The 22,733-nt window shown below is 38.6% G+C and overlaps 1 long non-coding RNA gene across 2 annotated transcripts; it reads left to right on the forward strand.

The window, feature by feature from the left end:
- The first annotated feature begins 542 nt into the window (after nt 1–542).
- Nucleotides 543–20,859, forward strand: LOC113609909 (uncharacterized). Of its 2 annotated transcripts, none has more exons than XR_003428868.1 (3): nt 543–583; nt 2,539–2,804; nt 8,848–12,867. It is a non-coding gene; the product is annotated as an uncharacterized LOC113609909 (long non-coding RNA). The 2 variants fall into 2 exon arrangements; XR_003428869.1 differs by lacking the exon at nt 543–583 and adding an exon at nt 20,083–20,859 and having other exon boundaries at nt 2,017–2,804; nt 8,848–12,241.
- Nucleotides 20,860–22,733: the final 1,874 nt, after the last annotated feature.

Raw genomic sequence — 22,733 nt, forward strand, 5'->3', positions numbered from 1 at the left:
CTGGCTCCCTGGGTGCAATATCATGCTCATTCATCTCTATCAAGCTAGGTTTACATTCGCCTCCTACAAAAAAAGAAAAATAAGATGAATAAGAGCAAGGGAAGGAGGAGAGAATATAGAAGAAAAGATACAATAAATAAAATCTGGGGTTGAATGTATAGGTGGCAAGATAGCCAGACTAGAGCTGACATTTTCCTGGGTCAGAGGTGGTCTGCTCCAAGGCAGATACATTGTATTTATGGATAAACGGTCCTATAGCCCAAATTCTCACATCTGGAACAGGCCTGGAAAAGCATTTGACTCCAGGCATAGTCAAAGTAGCTCAGATTGCATATTTATAAGATTGAAATGCGGCCGTTTACCACTTATCCTATCTCTCATTGTCAAGTATTTTTTAAATCTCATTTAAAAGATAAATATGATATTTTCCTAATCATCCCAGCAAACTAAGTGTCCCCTAAGAATTTGTTATTGTTTTGGTTGCTGTTAAGTATCTTAAGGGAAGGAAGCATATTCATTAATATTTATTTTTATTTAATTAATATGGATCAATTAATCCTCGGAAACCACAGCAGAAATTCCGGTAAGAAATTTTTTTTCTTCAGATTTTACTTAGATGTGTATTTTTTTCCCACAAGGTATTGATTAATGAAGAGTAAGGAAGAAAAAGTATCTTAAGAGGAAATTTCTGTGCATTAGCTGTATTGCTAAGACTAAAGACCTGAAGCAGAGAAATGGAGTAATGAAAAAATGATGACAATGCAAATTTAGGCATGCTATCACAGAGTCCAATAAAATGGGTTTTGGAAATTATCATTAACTCTTTTACTTAATGGGAAAAAAATTTATACAGAAAGCTATAAAGAGATCAGTATTTCTTGTAATCCTATCATTCGAAAATAACTACAGTTAATATCTTAGTACATAATCATTCAAATTTGGCAAAATAGAGGCAGTCCTAAGACATCTCAGATTATCAAAAAATATAAAGAAAGAGGTAATAAGGGACCTGGGAGGGATGGCTGGGGAGTAGAAGTGGGAGAGAAATTTTTCATTGTATAAATACTATTATGTAGCTTTTAGAGTTTGTCCTGTTTTAATGTATCTCCTATCAAAAATAAATCAAATTTAAATTTAAAACCAAGATTTAAAAAATATTTTAATAGGAACAGAGAAGTTTCAGACTCACAGTAGAACAGGGGTTTTTTCCACAGTCATTTCAATAATAAATGTGTTTTCATAACCGTAAGTATATCTAGTTATTGCCAGCTTAAAAAAAACCAAAAAAAGGTGAATCAAAAAGTACAAAAGCAAACAGACTCTTCCTTCCTTGCCCTTTACTCCCTGTACTCAGTACCCTCTGATTCCCTATCACTGCTGCTGTGCAGCTCTGCTCGCAGCCCAGTCTATAACAGCCAGGTGAAGCAGCAGCTTTTTTTCTTTTTATTTACTTCTATTCCGATGATGCTAATCATCAAACTATTCCCAACCAGTGCTAGTTACCATTAAGAGTTGCTCATATAAATTATGCTTCATAATTAGCTAATTGTGCTATACCCAATTCTTGTTATGAACACTTTAACTATAGAACTCATTTTCCAAATTATTTTTTCAAACTTTTTTCCAAGTGTGTGTACACATATCTTACATAAAAGTTATCTTTTGTTTTGTTTTTACCAAAAAAATGAGATCATAATAAACGTACTACTTTAGACATTTTTTTTTAACTGCGCGGGACATTCTGAACTCTTCCATGCTAAGAAACATAGATCTCCCTTATCGTTTTAATTCATCACATTCCACTTTTTTACCTACAATATAAGTTTAATTAATCCCCTATGCCTTGGGTATGTATTTTCCTTTAAAACAATGAACACTTCGAGAATTTGCCTTTCTTCATTAAATATGGCCATGGTCGTCTCTGCAGTATCTTTACAATGTTAGTATATAAACTATTAAAATGAATGTGATTCCATTATCATTTAAAGACAGACACAAAGGTCAATGAACCCTGGCTATTGCCTTTGCTGAAGCTATAACAAACCCAGGAGTAACTGAGGTTCACCCAAGATTTCAGATCCACCCAACCAAAGCAGGATATATGTATGAGTCAGCATTCTCAGATCTGTTTTAAGTCAAATCATTTCTTAGATGGGGATTTCATTCCATTCAATTCAAGCATTTTTTTAATTTGGTAAAGTGCAAGGCACTGTGCTAAGGAAGAGAGAGGCACACTCTACTGAGCCACTGTAATTGTCCAGGACACTAACAATCTAATAGGGAAATATACGTACATAAGACATACTTAAATAAGTATGATGCAAAAAAGACTTGTAAGTAAGACAAAATAAACAAAAATGTTCTAAGAAACACAAAGGAACAGATTAAATTAGGCTGGGAAGGTAGCACTGGATTTGCTCCTGTAAGAGTCGATAGGATTGCAAGAGAAGAGAGAAGACATGGGCTGTTGACATGGGCTTGATTCAAGCTGCTCCCAGCTGTAGAACCTCTCTCCTGTTTCCACTGTGTCCCTTTCAGTTTTCTCTTCCTGGGCTGCTAAGTTTCTGGGCACGCCCAGAGGATCTTCAGACTTCACAAACCGGTCGTGCAGAGCCTGGCATTTCAGTAAGAAACAAAATGCTGAGTAACAACAACATGAAGTCAATCTGTCTCTTGCCAAGACCTGGGAGGCCTGGGTGGTTTCCCAATCTTAAAGAGGCAGAAGGATATTAAAGCCAGCTCCCTGGGGGAAAACCTGGATGGATTTACCAACACAGAAAACGCTGTGCACTAATCCAATTCGGGTAGGTACACCACCTGTGATTACTACTGGTCACTCCCAAATCTGATGGGCTAACTGAAACTCTCCATTACTTTGCCTTTTTTTCCCATGACAGCCTAACATCCCACAAATGACTTACTTTTGTGAAGAATCTTTCATGCACTGCAGAACAGAGATATTGTGCAGTCAGTTCTGGGTCAAAGAGGAAAAGTTGAAGAGATTTAAACAGGAAATGACTCAACTACAAAGAATTCAAACGTATAAGTGAATAAAATGAGCCAGGCACAAATGATGAATTCTAGGTGTCCTAGAAACAACAGGGCCCATTGCCAGCTCAGATGGGTGGAATCCCAGGCTGATGAAACACTCCAGAGCTCCAAGGAGAGCACTCCTGGATCCATCACACCCGTGTCACAAGTTTTCCACCAGCTCAGCTCTTATTCAACACCCTGGGGCCTTTTGTCCAATCACTCATATCTGACCACTTGTTCTAGGAACAAATGCTGGGGTGACCTCACACTGTCTATAACTGAAATGAACAGAGGAATCAGCAGTCAGAGCAACTCAAGGAAGACCGAGGGCAACTCAGGAATTTCTTAATTTAATCTTTGCTTAGAATTCTCAATCAAAAATTTAAAATATGATTATAAAATAATAGCTACTCCTGATGGAAAATATGGAAAAACAGAAATCTAAAACACAGGAAAAAACACGAGTCCACCACTGACATATGTTGGGTATATTTATTTTCATTCAGTGTTCTCTGCCCACATGAATGTATAAAATTGTGATCATATTATATATACATAGTTTTTTTTTTTTTTTTTTTGCGGCACGCGGGCCTCTCACTGCTGTGGCCTCTCCCGGCTCTGGACGCGCAGGCCCAGTGGCCATGGCTCACGGGCCCAGCCGCTCCACGGCATGTGGGATCCTCCCGGACCGGGGCACAAACCCATGTCCGCTGCATCGGCAGGCGGACTCTCAACCACTGTGCCACCAGGGAAGCCCTATACCTAGTTTTAAGTTAAGTTTTATCTAACATTGCACTCTAGTCATTTCCCCTGTTATGAAGCATTGTAAACATTGATTTTAATGGCTGTATAATATTTCATCCTATAAGTAAATGACAATTTATTTAAACAGTCCCCTTATTGGGGCACTTAGACTGTTTCCAGTTGTTTTTCTGTTTATTTTTTGTGTGGGGGGGTTGTTTTTGTTTTTTTGAAGTAATACTGTGATGAATATCTGTACATATAAATATTTTACTACAATTAAATATATTTCCTGAGGATCCATGTCAAGAAGTAGAATTATTGAATCAAAGAGTACTCTCGAAGTTTTCTAAAGTTATAAACAGATAAACCATGTTGTATGAGCAATGTAGTGTATTACAAAAAAACATTTGTTTGAACATGAAACAAATCTCTTTGAATCACCGTGGGTGGGTCAGGGAGTCCACGGCCACACTCAGTAACCTTATTTTGTACATTTCACCTATAGTCCCTTGAGTTTCCTCACGCCCTGCCCCAGACCCCAATCTAGCCAGTGCTTTCCCATAGCTGATCATCTTTTTTCACTTGAAGGATTTGAAAACTGTTGAACTCAAAGGTTCCCTGTTCTTCCCAGGCATCCTACGTCCAAATAATCTGAAGGAGCGGGTTCTCTGGGCCATGAGACTAAATGCTCTATCTCCCTGTTTTACCCACCTGCCTGCATCTACCCACACATATTGGGTTGACCAAAAACTTTGGTTAGTGAACATGTTGTTCAGTAAAGTTCTTTGTGAAAATGAAAAATGTGTCTTTTATTTTTACTTAAAACCAAACGAACTTTTAGCCAACCCAATATATATGTATTCTCTTCTGTAAATGTCATGTATAGGTTGTCAACACCCAAACTTATCTCTCCAGCCCAAATTTCTCCTCAATCCAACTGCCTACCTGGCATCTCTATTCAGATGTTTAATAATCATCTCAAACTTAATACTATGTCTAATACCAAACTATTGATCTTTCCCAAACCTCTTCTTCCTGTAGTCTTCTGCACATATGTTAGTGGCAACACCACCTTTTTCTTTCTCAGTACCCAAAACCTTAGAGTTCTTTTTCACGCCTCTCTCTCACATCCCACATCCAATCCATCAGCAAATATTTGCATCATTTCTCACTGAATTATTGCAATAATCTCCTTACTGGTCTCACTGCTTTTCGGCCTATTTCTCAATACAACAGTCAGAATGGTCCTATTAAAACATAAATCAGATCACGTGACCCCTGTGCTCAAATCCACCAAAGCCTTCCATTTCACTTAGAGTAAAAGACAAAGTCCTGGGCTTCCCTGGTGGCGCAGTGGTTGAGAGCCCACCTGCCGATGCAGGGGAGACGGGTTCGTGCCCCGGTCCGGGAAGATCCCACATGCCGCGGAGCAGCTAAGCCCGTGAGCCATGGCCGCTGAGCCTGCGCGTCCGGAGCCTGTGCCCTGCAAAGGGAGAGGCCACAACAGTGAGAGACCCGCGTACCGCAGAAAAAAGAAAAAAAAAAGACAAAGTCCTTATAGTGGCCAGACACAATCTTCCCCCTTCCCTGCCTCCGTACCCATTTCACTGTATGTTTCACTCTTTTCTCTTTGTTATCTGTGCTGTAGCCACACTGGCCTTTTTGCTATTCTAGGAACAAGGCAGGCACTTTCCTTCTTCAGGGTCTAAATACTTCCCATGCCTTTTATACTCCTCCCAGATTTCTGCATGGCTCACTCCTTACCTCCTTCAAGTCTTTACTGGTCTATCTTCTTTTTCTTTTCTTTTTTGGTCTATCTTCTTATGCGACATTTCCTAATCATTAAATTTGAATTATAAAACTCCTGTTCCAATGCTCCATATCTCCTTTTCTACCTTATTTCTCTCCATCATGCTTATCACTCACCAAAAGACCATACTTATTTGGTTTATGGTCTGTCTCCCCTCACTAACATCTGTTTTTTTCACCACTATATCCTTAGCACTTCAGTTAGTGCCTGGCACATAGCTGGAGCTTTAAAAATACTTGCTGAATAAAGTAAAGGCAAACTATGAAAAAGTATAGGTAAGGATTTCTGAGTCTCGATCACGAGAAAGTGATAGGCACCAAAATGTCTCCACTCAATATTCTGATTCCTGTTACAGAATCAGGGCCAAAAGTACACAAAAGAACCAGGTCAAGTGAACCAGGCCTCGTGTCTTCTAGTTATTCTTAGATATTTTTGTAAATTTTACACATTATGGAATTTTTTAAACTTCTATACACTAAAGCAAATCAGCAGGTTTTGAAAAGAGATTATTTGGGGGTTTTCAGCATTTCTACTTGGTCACAGAATGTGGCAACGGTTTCTAAAAATGGAACCAGTATCAAAGGGGAAGGACTGAAAATAACATGGAACTGAGTGGCTTCTAAATTGTTATGCACCTTATAATATCTCATTCAGACCTTCAACAACTGAGAGTCGAGGAACAGCATTCCAATTATAACTATATTAAAACTGAGGTTCAGAGAGAATAATTTCTTCAAAGCCACACAGGTAGTAAGTGGAAAGCTGAGAATTTCTTCTAACTAGCTCCCCAGGATAGGACTTAGAATCTATTGCTCCTATGTTGACTAATTAGATGACTTAGGAGAAATCATTTAATATTTCTATCTTGGTTATTTGCAAAACAATGTACATTCACCTTAGACACATACCTTGGAGTGAATCAGGGTGATGGTCTCAGGTCTTTCTGGCTCTTATTCATTTCTCACCTCTTTCAGAAGAAAGCAAATGTTCTCAAAGATCAAGTCCTTGTGGCTCTTGTGTTTCCCGTTCCAACCTTTAAAGCTTCAAGTTAAATCACAGCCACCACTACGACACAAAGCCTCCTGGAACATTTTCCCAAGTGAAACAAAGAGACCAGCTGTGTAAGGGTGTCAAGAAAAGCTAGAGATGGAACTCCATGGTGGCTATCCATGTGATGGACCTTGTTTAAGGGAATCCTATGTTGCCAGCGCTGTCACTTGTCAAGGACAGTAGCTGTTGGCCCAGCATTAAAATGTGAAGATTGGGAGAGCTGCCAGTGAAAGCAAACTGTTTTGTGGTATGGGCTACGTTGTTTTGGGGCATCAGCTGAAGTTCACCATTGATGACCACCTGAACACTGCTTTTCACTGTCAGTCCACCCAAAGGAGTGACTCAGCAAATTGGAAGATGAATTTCTAGGGAGAGGCAACATAGTATAATGGGAAAAAAATTAGAATAGAGGTGAGGAAATCCTAATTTTAATTCCAGTGTTGTGACACATCCCTCCTTTAACTGACCTTGGCCTCATTTTCCTCATTCCCTCACTCATCCAGTCGCACATCCAGACATCCAACAGGTATTTATTAGATGCCAACTTGTTTTCAAAGGATTGGGTCAGATGATGTGAGCATTTCATGATTCTGCTTTATGTGTATTAAGGATAATAATAATAGTCTCATCTACCTCAAAATGATGTAATGAAGAGGAAAATCCAGTTGCTACATTGGTAAAAATGGAAATAATTATGTTTGTCTTGCTTACTGCATGGATTTACTATGAGAATCATGTGAGATAATTATGTGGGTATACTTTATGAACTGAAAACATTATATAGATGTGTAGGAAGATAGGTACTTTGAGGAAGGTAAAACTTATACCATTGTTGGATATTAGTGAGAGAGAGCGAGAGAGAGAGAGAGTGACTCTAGAAACTAATAAAATCTAGTGCCATTTTTCTTTTCTTATTTTTTTTGCAAAAGCAAGACTTCCAAAACTAAAAATAGAAGTTAGCTTAAATAATTATCTTTATAGTTTTGCTAAGAAAACACACAATAATAACCAAACCTGTGGTTCAAACTATACTCTTGTGTTATACTGACTACCAGTAGTTTTAGGTGTTCAACCTCTACAATTCAATATTAGACTTGTGGGTAGGGATTTTTTATTGCTAATACATAGGTTAGGATTGAGTTTTGCTTCACGTTAAAATAAAATAAAATAAAGCACACTGCCAGTGCCTAAAGCAGCCAGAATTTGGGAGGATTTTTTTCTCAGATATAAGAAGTCTGGAGGAAGACAATCCAACTCTGGCCATTGCAGAATGTTGTATCTTTTTTCTCCATTATCCTAGCATGACTTTTATTATTAAGGCTGTCTCAGGGCTGTTAAAGTTCCAGTTATCACATCTGCATTGCAGGCCAAAAGAAGAAGGAAAAGCAGAAACGACCCCTCCCAGCTGAGCAGCCTTTCTGGACTTCCCAGCTAGTAATGATGCTTTCCTCTCCTTGACAGAAAATAGTCACGTGGCGACGCTTAGCCACAAGAGATGCTGGGAAATGTAGTTTTCCACAAAGACACCCTGTGCCCAGCTAAAACTTGTGGTTCTGTTAAAGAGGAAGGGGAAATTGGATGTGAGGGTAGGCAACTAGCAGTCTCTTCCACACAAAATATTAATAAAAAAAGATAAGTCAATGGGTAGAATTTCCTCAGTTTAACATTTTCCTCCATAAATGTTCCATATTCCTTTGGTTTTAATAATATTACCATTTTTATAATAGTACACAATAGAACTGACTTGATAAAAATAGTATGCATTTTTTAACTTAATTATTTGTGTTTCATTTTATTCTAAAAAAGCAACATGATTTTCAGGTGTTTCATCACATGATTATATTTGAGCCCCATTAATCCAAGTCAAAGAAAATCTTAGATGTCTAGTTTAGAAACACATCCTGCGTGGAACTAAGCTGCCAGCTCCCTTTCTGTCAACAGCCTTAGCCCAGAAGCATCTGCAGTGTTCATGGGGGATGGGTTTCAGGACCCCTGCAGATACCAAAATTCTTGGATGCTCAAGCCCCTCATATAAAACGGCATGGTTGCCTATAACCTATGTACATCCTGCCATACACTTTAAATCATCTTTTGATTACTTATAATACCTAATACAATGTAAATGCTAAGTAAATCGTTGCCAGCATGCAGCAAATTCAACTTTTGCTTTTTGGAATTTTACTCTCTGGAATTTTTTTTTTTCCAAATAGTTTCCACCTCTGGATGGTTGAATCCGCAGATGCAGAACCATGAATACGGAGGACCAACTGTATTAAAAAGGATATTGACATGAACACCAGCATAAAACAAGGCATCTCTGAATGTTTTTCAACCCAGAAGAGTGTCTTTCTACCATGGCCATAGCGTGTGCATCTTTCTACATCTGTCCTCAAATTCCTGGCAACATGATTGTGCTCTGAGTAAAATCCCCTTAGTGTGTTGTGTTGAGCTTACCCATATGTGTATCTGTGGGACTTTCTGTTTATTTAAAATTTGCCTTAAGACCTTAAAGAACTCTGAGCAACAGTGCCTGAGGAGCTCATTTCCTAACCCAAGGAGCATGGCAAACCAACCGGGTTATGAAAGAGCAGTGGAGCGTCCCAGACTGTCCCTGTTGTTTGGGGAAGTGCTCTCTGAGGGTCACAGTCCTGGGATGGCAGCCAGATGAGAAACATAAGCTCTGAATTTCGAAGCAAAGTTTTTATTTCTTTCAAAACAACTATCACTATATGACATAAGCTTAATTTCAAGGCCATTTGGGCCTTGCTGGCAATAGTATAATTCCTGGATGAAATAAGGTTTGGAGAAATTTGAAAAATCTAATATATTATATGACCTTGGACAAATCACTTAACCACACCAAACTGTTGTTATTTTATGAATAACAATAATAATTATATTAGATTATTAACATAGTAATCCCCCCACCAAAGTATTGCAATACTATTAAATACATGTAAGAAAAATAACTACTTATCATCCTCTATTTGGTCAAAGAATTTTTGTCACTTACTAAGATGGTTTTAGCAAGACTTTTAATTGAGGGGTCAGAAAGTTACTCACACTAATGAGGGAACAGAACTCTATAATCTGTAATATCCTAGCTGGCTACAGTGTTCTACCACTCTAGATCTTACTGTCTCTAGACTCCTTTTTTTTCTTCCTTGGGTTGTTCCTTAATTCTGGGCATTTTACTGTTCATTGTCTCTCCCTCTAAAGGTTGGCAAAGGAAAGTAACAGCAATTCTGATAAACAGAGCAAATATAAATGGAAATGCACCAAAGCCAGCTCTGTTATATTCAGTAGAAAATCATATATTGATCAAATGGCACTATAACTTGGGAGGCAAAATGGAATGGTAGCTAGAACATAGGCTCTGGAGTCCAGAGTGGGAAATTCATGCCTTGAAAATTATTCTGTACTGGCCACTTGACCCTTAACAAATCATGCAACCTCAGAGACTTCGTCTAAAAACTTTGGGTGGTAATAGTACATACTGTCTAAGATTTGGGAGAAGTAAATTATATTACCCATATAGTGGGTGTGAAAGAATTTCAATCTAAAATAGAAAGGAAGGATATAAAATGAAGAATCTCACGCATTTGCCCTCAGGAAGACAAAATTTAGGGACTAAGAGACCGATTTCCCACAAATGCCTGACTTACAGAAAACGGATAGTGTCAGAATTTTCTCAGATGGTGGGGGTGGGGTGGGTGTTTGGTTGATCAGAGGTTGTCTGTTACCAATCTCGGGAAATTCTGCTACAGGTATGAATAGAAGGTGACCCAGGTCAGGTTGATCTAACAGACTGGGCTGACCTGAGCTTTGTATGTGTGACTGGACTGACGGTGTCTGCTCGAGAAGTTTTCAAGTCTGGTTTCTGTTTGTTTTTGATTCTGACTGACTATAACTGAACTCTCCCCTCTTTACATGCCCTGCCCATAAATACAACCTACGCCAGACCCTCAACAGACTCGCCTATAGCTTGCTACAGTTTGCTTGTCTTGAATTGCAATTCCTCTGACTACTCCTGAATAAACTCTTTTTTTTTGACCTTGCCTCAGTTTACCTCTTTATTTAGGTCAGCATGGTCAATGTCCTAAATATTACCTATTACTATTAAGTGATACTATTATGAGATATCTTTATGTATCAACAACAAAAGAATTCCCCTAATTTGAAGGTCCATTTAGTTCCAGCAATACCTGATCCCATGGAAATCTAGCACAATGGGACACCCCTGGAATGACTATAACAGGATTAAGTCTGTTTCCAGGTCGTTTCAGTAGGAAACTTGAGACTTCATTATCTGTTTGTCAATGTGTTATTTAATCCATAGTTCCCTCACAGTCCCTAACTACTTTTCTTTTGTCCTCTTCCGGTGTCTTTAACAGCCCTGTGACTTTGAGGCTTTGCTCCCTTCCCGATTCACAGTTCATTTTCATCAGCACTCCTGTTTCCTGTTTTGCCCCCCCGTCTAGGTTGTTTTGCACCTCTAACTCCTTCCCCTTCCTCTTCAGAGGACATCAGCAACATTTCCACTAGGGATGGGCAATGCCACCAGCTTCTCTTGCTGTAGCTTTTCCTCTTCTTTCTTTTTCTTTTTTTAACCTCCTTTGAACCTTCCTAAGCTTCCTGTAATAACTACATCTCTGTTTCAGCTATTTCAGTACTTCTGGGGCTTTAGAGTTTGATCTGGATTCACGTCTTCTCGCCGAAACCATCTCAAACAAGTAGTTTGAGGTTTTTGCTGGAAGGTAATTTGAATTTGTTTATATGGCCGCCAACTCCCAATTTAGATGTCATGAGACCTCTGGAGTGGAGGAGTGACCTTCCCAGATTACCTTCCTCTTATTATCACTCAGTGGCATTATTAGTAGGGACGGACTGTTTTGTTCATGACTCAACTTCGCTTCTTATATAAGTAATTACTGCTAAATCAGGAGAATTAGGAAAGACTTTCAGTTCGGGAGGGTTGATGAAGAGTTAACTAAACTCAACCATAGATAGATATGGCTATATTTCTATGATTTGATATACCTTCATCACTATGAATGATCACATACACATACATGAGTGCACGCACTTATACAAAAACACACAATTACTCCTTTGTAATATTCCGGCATCTTTTCTGCAAGGAAGACACAAATTCAAACTGAATATGACAGAATAACTCAGCTGCCATGGCAGATGACCAATGACTTCTTCTGCTTCTTTTCTTTTTTTTTTTTTTTTTAATTTTATTTTTGGTCATCACTACTTAGGTGAAGAGCAAAAAAGCCCAAAATATTTCTCAGGCTGCTGTCAAATGATTGAGGTCTGAGATGTACATTTATTCATTCAACAAATATTCACTGAGCACCAACTATGTTCCAGGTGCTCATAGCACAGCTACTTACAAAACAGACCAGACCCCCGCCATCCAGAACCTTGTGTTCGGGTGGGTAATCATCATTCATTATCAGCCACCCTGCTCATTTGATCAAAATCCAATGTTGTTTCAGATTCCAAGAGGAGAAGGTTGAGGCGAGAACAGAGATGGAGTTTATCACGTGCCCCATCGTGTGGTTTCCTAACAGGCCAAATGCAACACAGACGGAGGTATTGCTCACTCTTCCTTCCTGTTTCTGTCACTCAGAACTCACAGCGGCATTTCAGGAGCTAGATATTTCATTTCCTCCCAACCTAAGGCTGGTGTTGTGTTTCTTATTATTCTCATCAAATGAGAGGGCCATTCTCTTACCGAACAATATTTTTGCCCTGCACCCTGACAATCCTGAGTAGAAGTCTTCTCTTGCCTTGATTTTCTCCAGGGGGCAAGATAGTTCCTCAGAGGGACCTTCTCTTGCTCTGTAATATCACTGTTCAGACTGACTGAGATGTTTACTGAAAAATGCCACCCGTTAAAAGTCACCATGAAGTTCTTATGTGAATCCCTACTTTAGTCTTTTTATGTTTTTGATTTATATGCTAAAAAAAAAAGTAAGCAAGTATTTGCCATTCACATCTTTCTTCCATTTCTATAATTATGTTTTTATAGTGTAACTACAGATAAAAAGCACTTTCCAAGTCTTTTTACTATTATCTGGTTTGTGTAGAGTAAGGATGTAGGAGTGAGTATATTTGGCCCGTGTTTATAGGTAGTTGTGAGTATTTCTACAGATCTGCTATTTTCTAAGAAGTCTAACTGTTCTTGTTTTCAACTAACAAATATTGGAAAATAAAGGTTGTGGGAGTATAAAATGAATGCTTGCGATGTTTGTCATTTTTTTAAACCCTAGTTCTGTGGCTCTTGAGTTTTTCTAAGATGACTTCACCTAAAAGCTAAGGCCAAGCCAAAGCCCTTGTAAACAAGTGACAAGGGACATGATAGCTCATAATGAATGCAATCTGGGCTATCCGTGGCATATTGTGTGGATAAAAAGTAAAAGGCTAATTTTGAACACAAAAGAAATGAATAAAGCCTCTTGCTACTAAGAATTAAGAGAAGACCGTTGGAAGGCAGAATCATTCTGTGCAGCTGGACCTATATCCTCCTGCAGATTGGCAACCTCGCCATATGGTTAGGAAGTCTGGCTCTTACCCAAGTGGCTCGTATTCAATTCCCCATTTGGGCAAGAGTTGGGAGGAGGTGGAGAAGAGCAGTTAAGACACTGCCTAGATTCAAGTCCTGCCTTTACTACTTATTTGCTATGTGCTTTCTTAATAACCTGAGCACAGAATAACAGTACTTGTCTCATAGGGTTGTCTTAAGATTTAAACGAGATAATCCACGTAAAGCATATGGCTTAGCTGGCACATGGTCATCAGTGTGAGATATTATCGTGATGAAGATGGTGATGATGATGATGGGTGTCCAGGGAGACACCAGGCTGAATGCACCTGGAAGGACCCAGAAGGTTACTGGAAGCCAGGAGTCTGAAATGTGAACCAGGTGACAAGCTTTAGAAGGTGGTTAGAGAATTGAGGGGGTAAGTTGGCAAGGTTATTAAGAAGGATATGAGGCAATGCCTGTAAAGTCAAGAGGGGTAAGGGTGCCCTTTTGTCTCCTGTGGAACAAAGTGCATCACCTGTCCTAGATACAAATATTCAAGGGCCTGGACCTCAGCAGAGAAGACATTGAACCCAACTATCATAGTTAAGGTCAAATGGGGCAAAGTTATTTTTCTTTTCTGTTTGTCTGGTTTTGAATACTCCTGAAGAGGAATTTTATGGTTTTCACGCTTCTAAGATCGGAATTCTGTATAACGGAAGGAAAACTAGCACTCTAGTAATCCACTCTAAAGCCATACACATACATAATTAAATAAGGAGACCCTGTGTAGGATGATAAGAACGACAGATCTCATCTGACCAAAGCACGAAGGAAATAAATTCCATTCTAAACATGTTACAGTTATTATATAAGCCATAAAATATATTTCCATAAAATGAGCCATCAATTTGAAAATACCACTACATATAGTTTGTATAATTACTAAACTGGTAATTGAAAAATGTAAAGTTGACAAGACTCAAGAAATAGTTGTGGAGTACCTATTTTGTGCATTATTACATAATGATAGAATCATGCTGTTCTACTGTTTTATGCATTGATTTGCATTGCCTAGTCAATTTCTACGTAATTTCTTCAACCTTCATGAAAAATAATAATCCAGAATCTCTTACTGAGAATACAGTAGCATATATTCATAAATTCATAGCATTTTAGAGCTGGAAGGACTCCCAGAAGAGAATGAAAATCAGTGCCATAGGCTTTCTTCAAAATGCTAGTTAATGTCCCAAGGAGCTTTTGAAATTTTAAAATATTATTTTGAAACCATCTTATAAAAGAAATTATTTAGTCAAATATGTTAACTGGCTCACTGAATACCCACCTATAATAAGAATTTATTCATCCTAGCAATGTCAATTTTAGGAAGCACAGAATAGAAATTCAGATAACATAAATGATGGATTCAAAGTGAATGGCATGAATCATTCATTAGAGTGAGATGGCAATCAGTAGGGCATCTAGAGAAATAAGGGCTAACGTTTGACCTGGTTATTTCTGTTCCCAGCTGAAAAATATTTTCTACCTTCTGCCCAGCTCCTCTTGAGGTAGACCAATATTAAAATAGAAAGAAGAGATCATGTGCTTTTGTTTAGTATGGACTCATGGGGAAAGTCCTGTAATATTTACAGCTGGTTGCTACGGAGCCAGCCGACAGCGAGCTCAGCTAATAAATCTGGACTGACATTGTGGGATGGTGCTACAGTGGCATTTAATAGACAACTAAGCATTGGAGTTGTGCAGCAGAGGAAAAGTAAGGCAGGAGGATACTAGCAAAGTTCGCCTAATGGAAAGTCACAAAGTGCACAGAAGAATGGCTGGTTTTCAAACGTCACAAGGTATTTACAAATCCGGGTGAATGAGATAGGCACATTGAGTGCCCATGAACCCTACCGCAAGTAGATATCCCAGGGAGAGAAATTTACCTGCACATTGTAGCCAGGGCACAAGGGGAAGCTGGTTAAACTATTTGGGTATTTAGCTGAGCTTTGAAGTAACTTTGAAAACCCATGTTCCAGGCTGGTTGGATTTCTTGAGTTGTCAGGTCTCCACTGCAGAACTTCTGAAAATAATCAGAAGTTCAATTGGAAAGAGTTAAAGAGCTAGCTGCCTTCGTTTTGTTTAAATGGGCAATGAAATCACAATGACAGTCATCATTAGCCATTCTCTTCTATGGCTCGGGACAGAACTTCTTTTTTCCTGTTCAGCGCTTCGCTTCCTGCTTGGTGTTTGTCTAAGCAGGGAGGAAAGTCATCCTTCAAACTCTGCAGCAACAGATTGCAAGCTAAGGCTTTTCTACACTTTGTTTAATTTTCCTGAAATGTCCTTTTTTCCAGAAATGATTTATTGGTAACCCAGCATGCATTACTTCTTACTCAACACTCCCCTGGGGACATAGTTAAAACACCGCTTAGCTGTAATTCTCCTGGGTGGGGAAGTGGCGGGTGGTGGCAATGAAACCAAAGCCCAGATTTGAGCAACTGTGGGCTGTTGACTTTATGCTAGTCTTTCATGAAGGGAGCCCTCAAAACACCACAGCCATTCAGCAAACAGTGTGCATTTCATCTAAGCCTGGCTAGCTTTGTGCTTGCCTTTCTTTAGGCTAGAATGATCCTAACCAGCAATGTCTTTGTGTCATGATGCAGAAAGTTGGCAAGTGCACAGGAGGATAATGCTGAAGTCTAACTTCTGAGTGGGGGAGGGAATCGGAGAGAGAAGTAAGCTCTGCACAATGGCTAGTGGTTCTCTCTCCTGACGTTTGTTCCAAGAGAAGTCAAACATTGTGCATTGTCTTTTTGGAAGTGAATACAGCATATTATTTTTGAGTAACATTTGAGATTTCTGTTTGTTGTCAAATATATGGAAAATAGAAGCACTCTGTACTTGATTTCTTTCCTTTTATTTAAATGCCTCTTAACGGCATTCTTCTATGTGAAGGAAAATGATGTAATCGGTCTCTAAAGACGAAACTGATTTAATGATAGAAATGTTAAATATTAAATCTACTAGAACTATTAGGATAGGTTACCAAAGTTTTTAAAAAGTTCTCGTATGTAGTGAACTTTGTTGATTGCCTACTCAGCAGAATGTCTTTCCCTTCTTCCCAAAAGAACCTCAATTTTGCTTTCCTCTCATCCAGCCGTGTGTCTGGAAGAGATTGATCCCAGCTCCAGAGAGAAGTCTGATTGGTCTGAGTAATGCCAACCCTCTGTCAGTCAACCAATCAGGAGTGGACATGTAATTCAATTCTGGCCAATAAGGTGTAAGCAGAAGTTTACACCTACAGGCGCTGGAAGATTCTGAGAAGTTATCCCTTGCTATTCAGTGAACCATAGGAATCCATCCTTTTCCTCCTTGGATGGAAATAAGAAAGCACATAGGCCCAGTAGGATAGTCATCCTACATCCACAAGAGGAACAAAATTGAGGTCAAAGCTGTGGATGGTCCTTATGACGTCACTGAGCCAGTAGACCAATCAATATACTTCTTTGCTGTTTAAGCCATTCAAGTCAAGCTTATGTTACTGCAGCTGAAGGCATCCTTTGAACACAGAGTGATCTATCTGCCAAACTTCATCCTATGCATCTCTTAGTTTTTTGCTCTCTCTTCTTCTTTCCCTCTCTCTTGTTCACATATGAACCCCAACTTTTGTTTTGACTCACATTATCCCACTCTTCTCTCTATTTTTCTCCCTTTTGCCCTTCTTCCCACTAGTGGTACACATAGGTATGTATTAATCTCATTAGTCCAGGATCAAAGAGTAGAACTACCACTAGGTATAACTCTGGAGCAGGTGGAGTTTTGCTCCTTTTCCTCCTTGTACTTTGGCTATCAACACCCCTCACCTCCCAGTAATTTCCTCCACTGCTCCTTACTTACCTTAACTACCTGTGATGCATTCTGACATTTTCTATTCTCTTGTTTCATTTTTAAAAGTTGCTTGTCTCTACTCAGTAAATTGATTTCATGGGTGGGTTGTAACTACCAAAAACACTGCCTTAACCCACAGCAGAAATTGATGGGCAATATGACAATCTCGCAAGGAAGTCTTTGAGGGTAGTTAAGGTCTTACTCAAACTTGAATAAAATGGCAGCCAACACAAATTGGAAAGGATTCTGTTTATGTGAGCGTCTGTAATATTTTTTTTCCTAAAAAAGCAAAAAGTGAGTAAGACGGTATGCAAACGCTGACAACTGATGTGATCCTAGTAATTTGGGGAGCTCTTTCTGAAATGACAAATGTATTTAACAAATACCATCATAGTTATTTCCAAAAGGTAGAGATGTTTTCTTCAAAAGCTGTTGGTGTTCCAGCGTCAACTTACTGATTGCATTTTTATGTGTAACTTCTTAGGGCCTATTAAATACATCTGTTTGTTCATTAATTTGTTGGCATTGCTACTTCTTTAAGAGCTGGGAATTTGATAAAGGAAGATTATCTGTAAGCACCATTTTTATACTGTTGGATTGTGTCCAAACTATGTTGGCTTTCCTGTTGATAACTAGTCGTTATCAGCTGTAACCACTCTTAACAGCCTGTACGTACAAAGGCCGCACATATAGAGTCCATAGAATGCTTGAGGATCTCATGATATCCAGGAAAGCCTTGTTTATAAAGTGCTATGTAAACATAAAATGTGATTATGAATTTTTAAAAGTAAAAAACTCTCTTTGCTTAACAAATCACTCATGAATTTTGATATGGTACTGAGTTCTATGAATTTTTTCCCACAACTCTAATTAATACACACACACATTTGATTTTTAAGCTTATATTCAAAACAATGCATGCTGGTTAATTATCCACAAGCCTTAAGCTCTCCCTTATAGAATATATTAGGAAATAGGTTTTCTTCCGTATATAGTTATATTTATAATGTGATACATCCAGAATTGTTAAACGATGTAATGTAGCCTTAATAGTTAAGACAAGGTTTTGGAGACTGAAAGGCTCCAAATGCATATTTATTTCTTACTAACTCTGTGAACTTGGGTGAGTTACTTAACCTCCTAAGGTCTGGAATTTCTCATCTGTAAATTGGGGATAATATAATCCCTTCACAAGGATGTTATGATTGTTCTTATCTCTACCCATTAAATTAATTTCATGATTCTCTAGCAGATCATGACCACCAAAAACACGGCTTTAATCCACAGCATAAACTCTGATATTTAGAATCACGGGCACGTGGTAAATTTGTAGTATGCAGGTGTGTGTGTGTGTGTGTGTGTGTCTGTGTGTGTGAGTGTGTGTGTGTGTGTGTGTGTGAAGCACTTATCACTGTAATGATACCTAGCAAAAGCTCAGTAAATGGTAGCTTAAGAAATGATATTATTAACAATAATAACTAATGATAATCATAAAATTTTTATCTCATAGCTCCTTTACTATAAGAAATGCAGAAATCTAGAATATGATACTTCTTGCTTTCTCTTTAGTGTTGGGGGTTCTCTCCACTGCTCCCCAATCACCCATGTGTATAACTAAGGATGTATGTCATGGCCTTTATGCTTGAATTGTGGAAGAATACTGCCATACACATTTCTAACTCTCCGAGGTGCATGTGTGTGTGTGTGTGTGTGTGTGTGTGTGTGTCGGGAGGGACAGGGTGCTGGTCTCAATCTTCTTGCTAAAGGAACTTCCTTGAAAATAAATACGCTGAAAATTAATGACAGGAAACTTCACAAAATCAAAAAGAGGATGTCAGGAAGTACAGGATGTGAGGTTGTTTTCATTTCCTTCAGTGTTTTTCTTATTAATCATATATTTATAACTTTAAAAAGCTGAAAACTTCACTCCTTAAGACCCAGTTTATAAAATTAAAAAGCTGTGATACAAAAAGAACTAGTTTAATACTTCCTGTATTATAAACAGCTTTTAAGTCTCTGATCCTACATTACTGGACATCTGAATAGGGACTTGTCACACTCATTCTCATGCATTTATAAAACCGTTGCACACTCAGGCGCTCCATGCCAATATGGAAAGGGCACAAAAGCAAAGTACTAAATGGTAGAAACTGGTAAGGAAAGGTTTGTTTGTTTGTTTTTCTTAAATTCTGATCATTACTTCTTTCCCAGAAGACAACTTTTGAACACAGGGCCCTGGGCAAAGCAACAAATGCTCAAAACTAAAACCTCCTTCTCCCTGTAAGAATCAAGACTACACAAATATCAGTACTCTCAGTGCTTGAGCGGTCATGTGCCAGATGAGCGTTCTGTGTTTTTCTATATGCAGAGAAAAATGAGCATGTTGCCTGCACATTTTTCTTTATGAAATGAGGATCTGCATCCTGTGGTCGTTACCAAGCAGCACGTTTCCTCTCAGACACTGAAACACAATTTATCTACAAACAAATTTCTTGAGTTCTTATTTGGCTGGAAGCCAAAATAAAAAACAAACAGAAAAAGTTGTTTTACAGCCCTCTGTTTTGCTGAACAGATAGATATGAAGGTTGTAGGTGGGCTTGTCTTTATTATTCTCCTTGACTTATTAACACCTGGGGACTCAAAGCATAAAGTTTAATCCATCTTTTAAAAAATTATGATCTGAGTCAAATAATTCAAAACGTCATAATTTAGCTCCATGCACAGAGTTTAGGTTTGAGAGGCAGAAAGTCTCTTGATAGTAAAAGCAGCCTCTCCTTTACTACTTGATAAAATTCTTGTGACACTGTATGAAGGACATATGTTTCCATCTGCCCAGCATCCCTTGCTCTGGGAAAACACCACTCCCCCTTCCACGTGATTTTAGAGGGGCTGCCAGTAGTGACTGTATCCCACTCCCACAAGTGACACAGATCTGGCCAGTCCTAAAATTTTCATTTCCTGAAATTGAGAAATGATGCTGAGGTTGACATGTTTTCTTTCTCCCCGGATGTCAAATTAGGCCAGAGGTCCCAGAGCTACCAGCTGCCAACTTCACCATGCACAGAGGAGATGGAGGGGGCCCAGCTGCAGAGGGAGAGGATGACAGAGACACAGGAGCCAGGAGAGGAGGGGAAGGAGAGGAGAACAGCAAGATAGGGGAGGGGAGGAAGAGACGAAGAAAGAAAGAAGAGAAGAAATTTAATCTAACCTCAATGGAGCTATGATTGAAGCCAGCTGATTCCTGAACTTCCTAGATACTCAACAAATTCCTTCTCTGTTCAAGCCAGTTTAAATGAGGGACCTGCAACTGAGAGAGTCCCACCTAAGACAGTAGCTGATGTTCCATCGTTCATTCATTCAACAAATGTCTATCGCGTGCCTCCTATATGCCAGGTGCTAAACGTGTATGGGGGGGGTGCACACGGTCCTTGCCCCTTTGCCCTCACAGAGCTTATACCCTGGCTGGGGAAATAAACATTACACACATTCCATTTGAATATCTATATTCAATTTTTCATTTTATGGAAGAAAAGAATAGGGTACTGAGAAATAGCACTAGAGGAGAATGAGTTGAAAGTCTACAGTGTTGTTAGAATAATACTTAAAATGGCATGCGTGGATTGAGTTTTGGCAGTGCAGATGAGACAGCTTGGTGGAAATAGAGAAAAATTCATTCATAGTTTGGAGCCCAGGAGCCTCATCCTAGCTCCATCAAAATCTGCCATTTTTGATTTTTTTCATCAGTATTTTATAGTTTTCTGAGTACAGGTATTTTACCTCCTTAGGTAGCTTTATTCCTAGGTATTTTATCCTTTTTGTCATGATAGTCAGTGGGATTGTTTCCTTAATTTCTCTTTCTAATCTTTTGTTGTTAGTGTATAGCAATGCAAGAGACCTAAAGATTGTCATACTGAGTAAAGTAAGTCAGGCAAAGAAAGACAAATATCATATGACATCGCTTATATGTGAAATCTAAAAAAAGGGTACAAATGAACTTATTTACAAAACAGAAATAGACTCACAGATGTAGAAAACAAACTTATGGTTACCAGGGGAAAAGGCAGGGGAGGGATAAATAGGGAGATTGGGATTGACATATACACACTACTATATATAAAATAGATAACTAATAAGGACCTACTGTATAGAACAGGGAATTCTACTCAATACTCTGTAATGGCCTGTATGGGAAAAGAATCTAAAAAAAAGAGTGAATATATGTATATGTATAACTGATTCACTTTGCTATATCCCTGAATCTAACACAACATTGTAAATCAACTATACTCCAATAAAAATTTAAAAAAAAAAACTGCAAGAGCTTTCCTCATCAGCAAAGAGGCAATAACTGTCTTTATTTCTCAAGGATTGTAATGAAAATTGAATGAGAAAACAGCTGACGCACATTTGAAAAGAAGAGTGTGGTATAAATCCAGCGTGTGCAGGATAGAAGAATAACAGGACAACCTGGGGCACCTGTTAGGAAGCCTGGATGTTGTCCTGTCATTGCGGAGGCATTGAAGGGGCCACAGCTGGAAAAATATGTGAAGGTTAGTGGCCCCAAAATGGTCACTAGCAGCATTGTTTGCATACACAAAGGATATGCAACACAATCTTTATTTACTTATTTATTCTAGCCTATGATGTGTTGATGCATATGTTTTAGTTAATAATGTCCAACATTCATTGTTGAGCAATATTCTGAGGGAACAGCTCTGAATAATGTTTAACATAATAACAGTTTTTTGAAAACACTTAAGGCATTTCCCAGGTGGCTTTTGTGCTCTCCTTACAAGACGCTTTAGGCCATTTTTTAAAGAAATGCCAAAAACAAAACAGCAAAGAAGGAGTCACCACTATCTCACTAACTATTGAGTTGACTTTTAAAAATCTAATTATTAAAATAACACACTAGTGTTTTGAAAAATTCAAGTACTACAGAAGAACGTAAAGTGAAAATTCCCCTTCCCACCCACCCTATTCTCCTTGCCCAGAGGAAGCTAATCTTAACAATTTACTCTGAATCCTTTCACAACTTTCTTTATCTGTATAGTCAGCTGGCTCCGGAAAGCTGAGTAGCAGTCTCCTGGTAGACAAAAAAAGGGAGCTTTTTTCTAGAAGTGGAGAAACAACATGAGCATGCATTGTCATGGGTATGATTGGCTCCCAGTCCACTACTCTTCTAAATTAAGTAGTTCCTTAAAAAACTAAAAATATAATTATCATATGATCCAGGAATCCCACTCCTGGGCGTATATCTGGAGAAAACTCTACTTCGAAAAGATACATGCACCCCAATGTTCATAGCAGCACTGTTCACAATAGCCAAGACATAGAAACAACCTAAATGTCCATTGACAGATGAAGGGATAAAGAAAATGTGGTACACATATACAATAGAATATTACTCAGCCATAAAAAAGAATGAAATAATGCTATTTGCAGCAGCATGAATGGACCTAGGGATTATCATACTAAGTGAAGTCGGTCAGACAAAGACAAATACCGTATGATATCACTTATATTTGGAATCTAAAATATGGCACAAATGAACTTATTTACAAAATAGAAATAGACGCACAGACTTAGAAAACAAACATATCGTTATCAAAGGGGAAAGGGAAGGGGAGGGATAAATTAGGAGGCTGGAGTTAACATTTACACACTACA

This window comes from Aethalodelphis obliquidens, unplaced genomic scaffold (assembly GCF_003676395.1).
Source record: "Aethalodelphis obliquidens isolate GAN/ISIS:26980383/991018 unplaced genomic scaffold, ASM367639v1 scaffold59, whole genome shotgun sequence".
In the NCBI taxonomy this organism is placed as follows: Eukaryota; Metazoa; Chordata; class Mammalia; order Artiodactyla; family Delphinidae; genus Aethalodelphis; species Aethalodelphis obliquidens.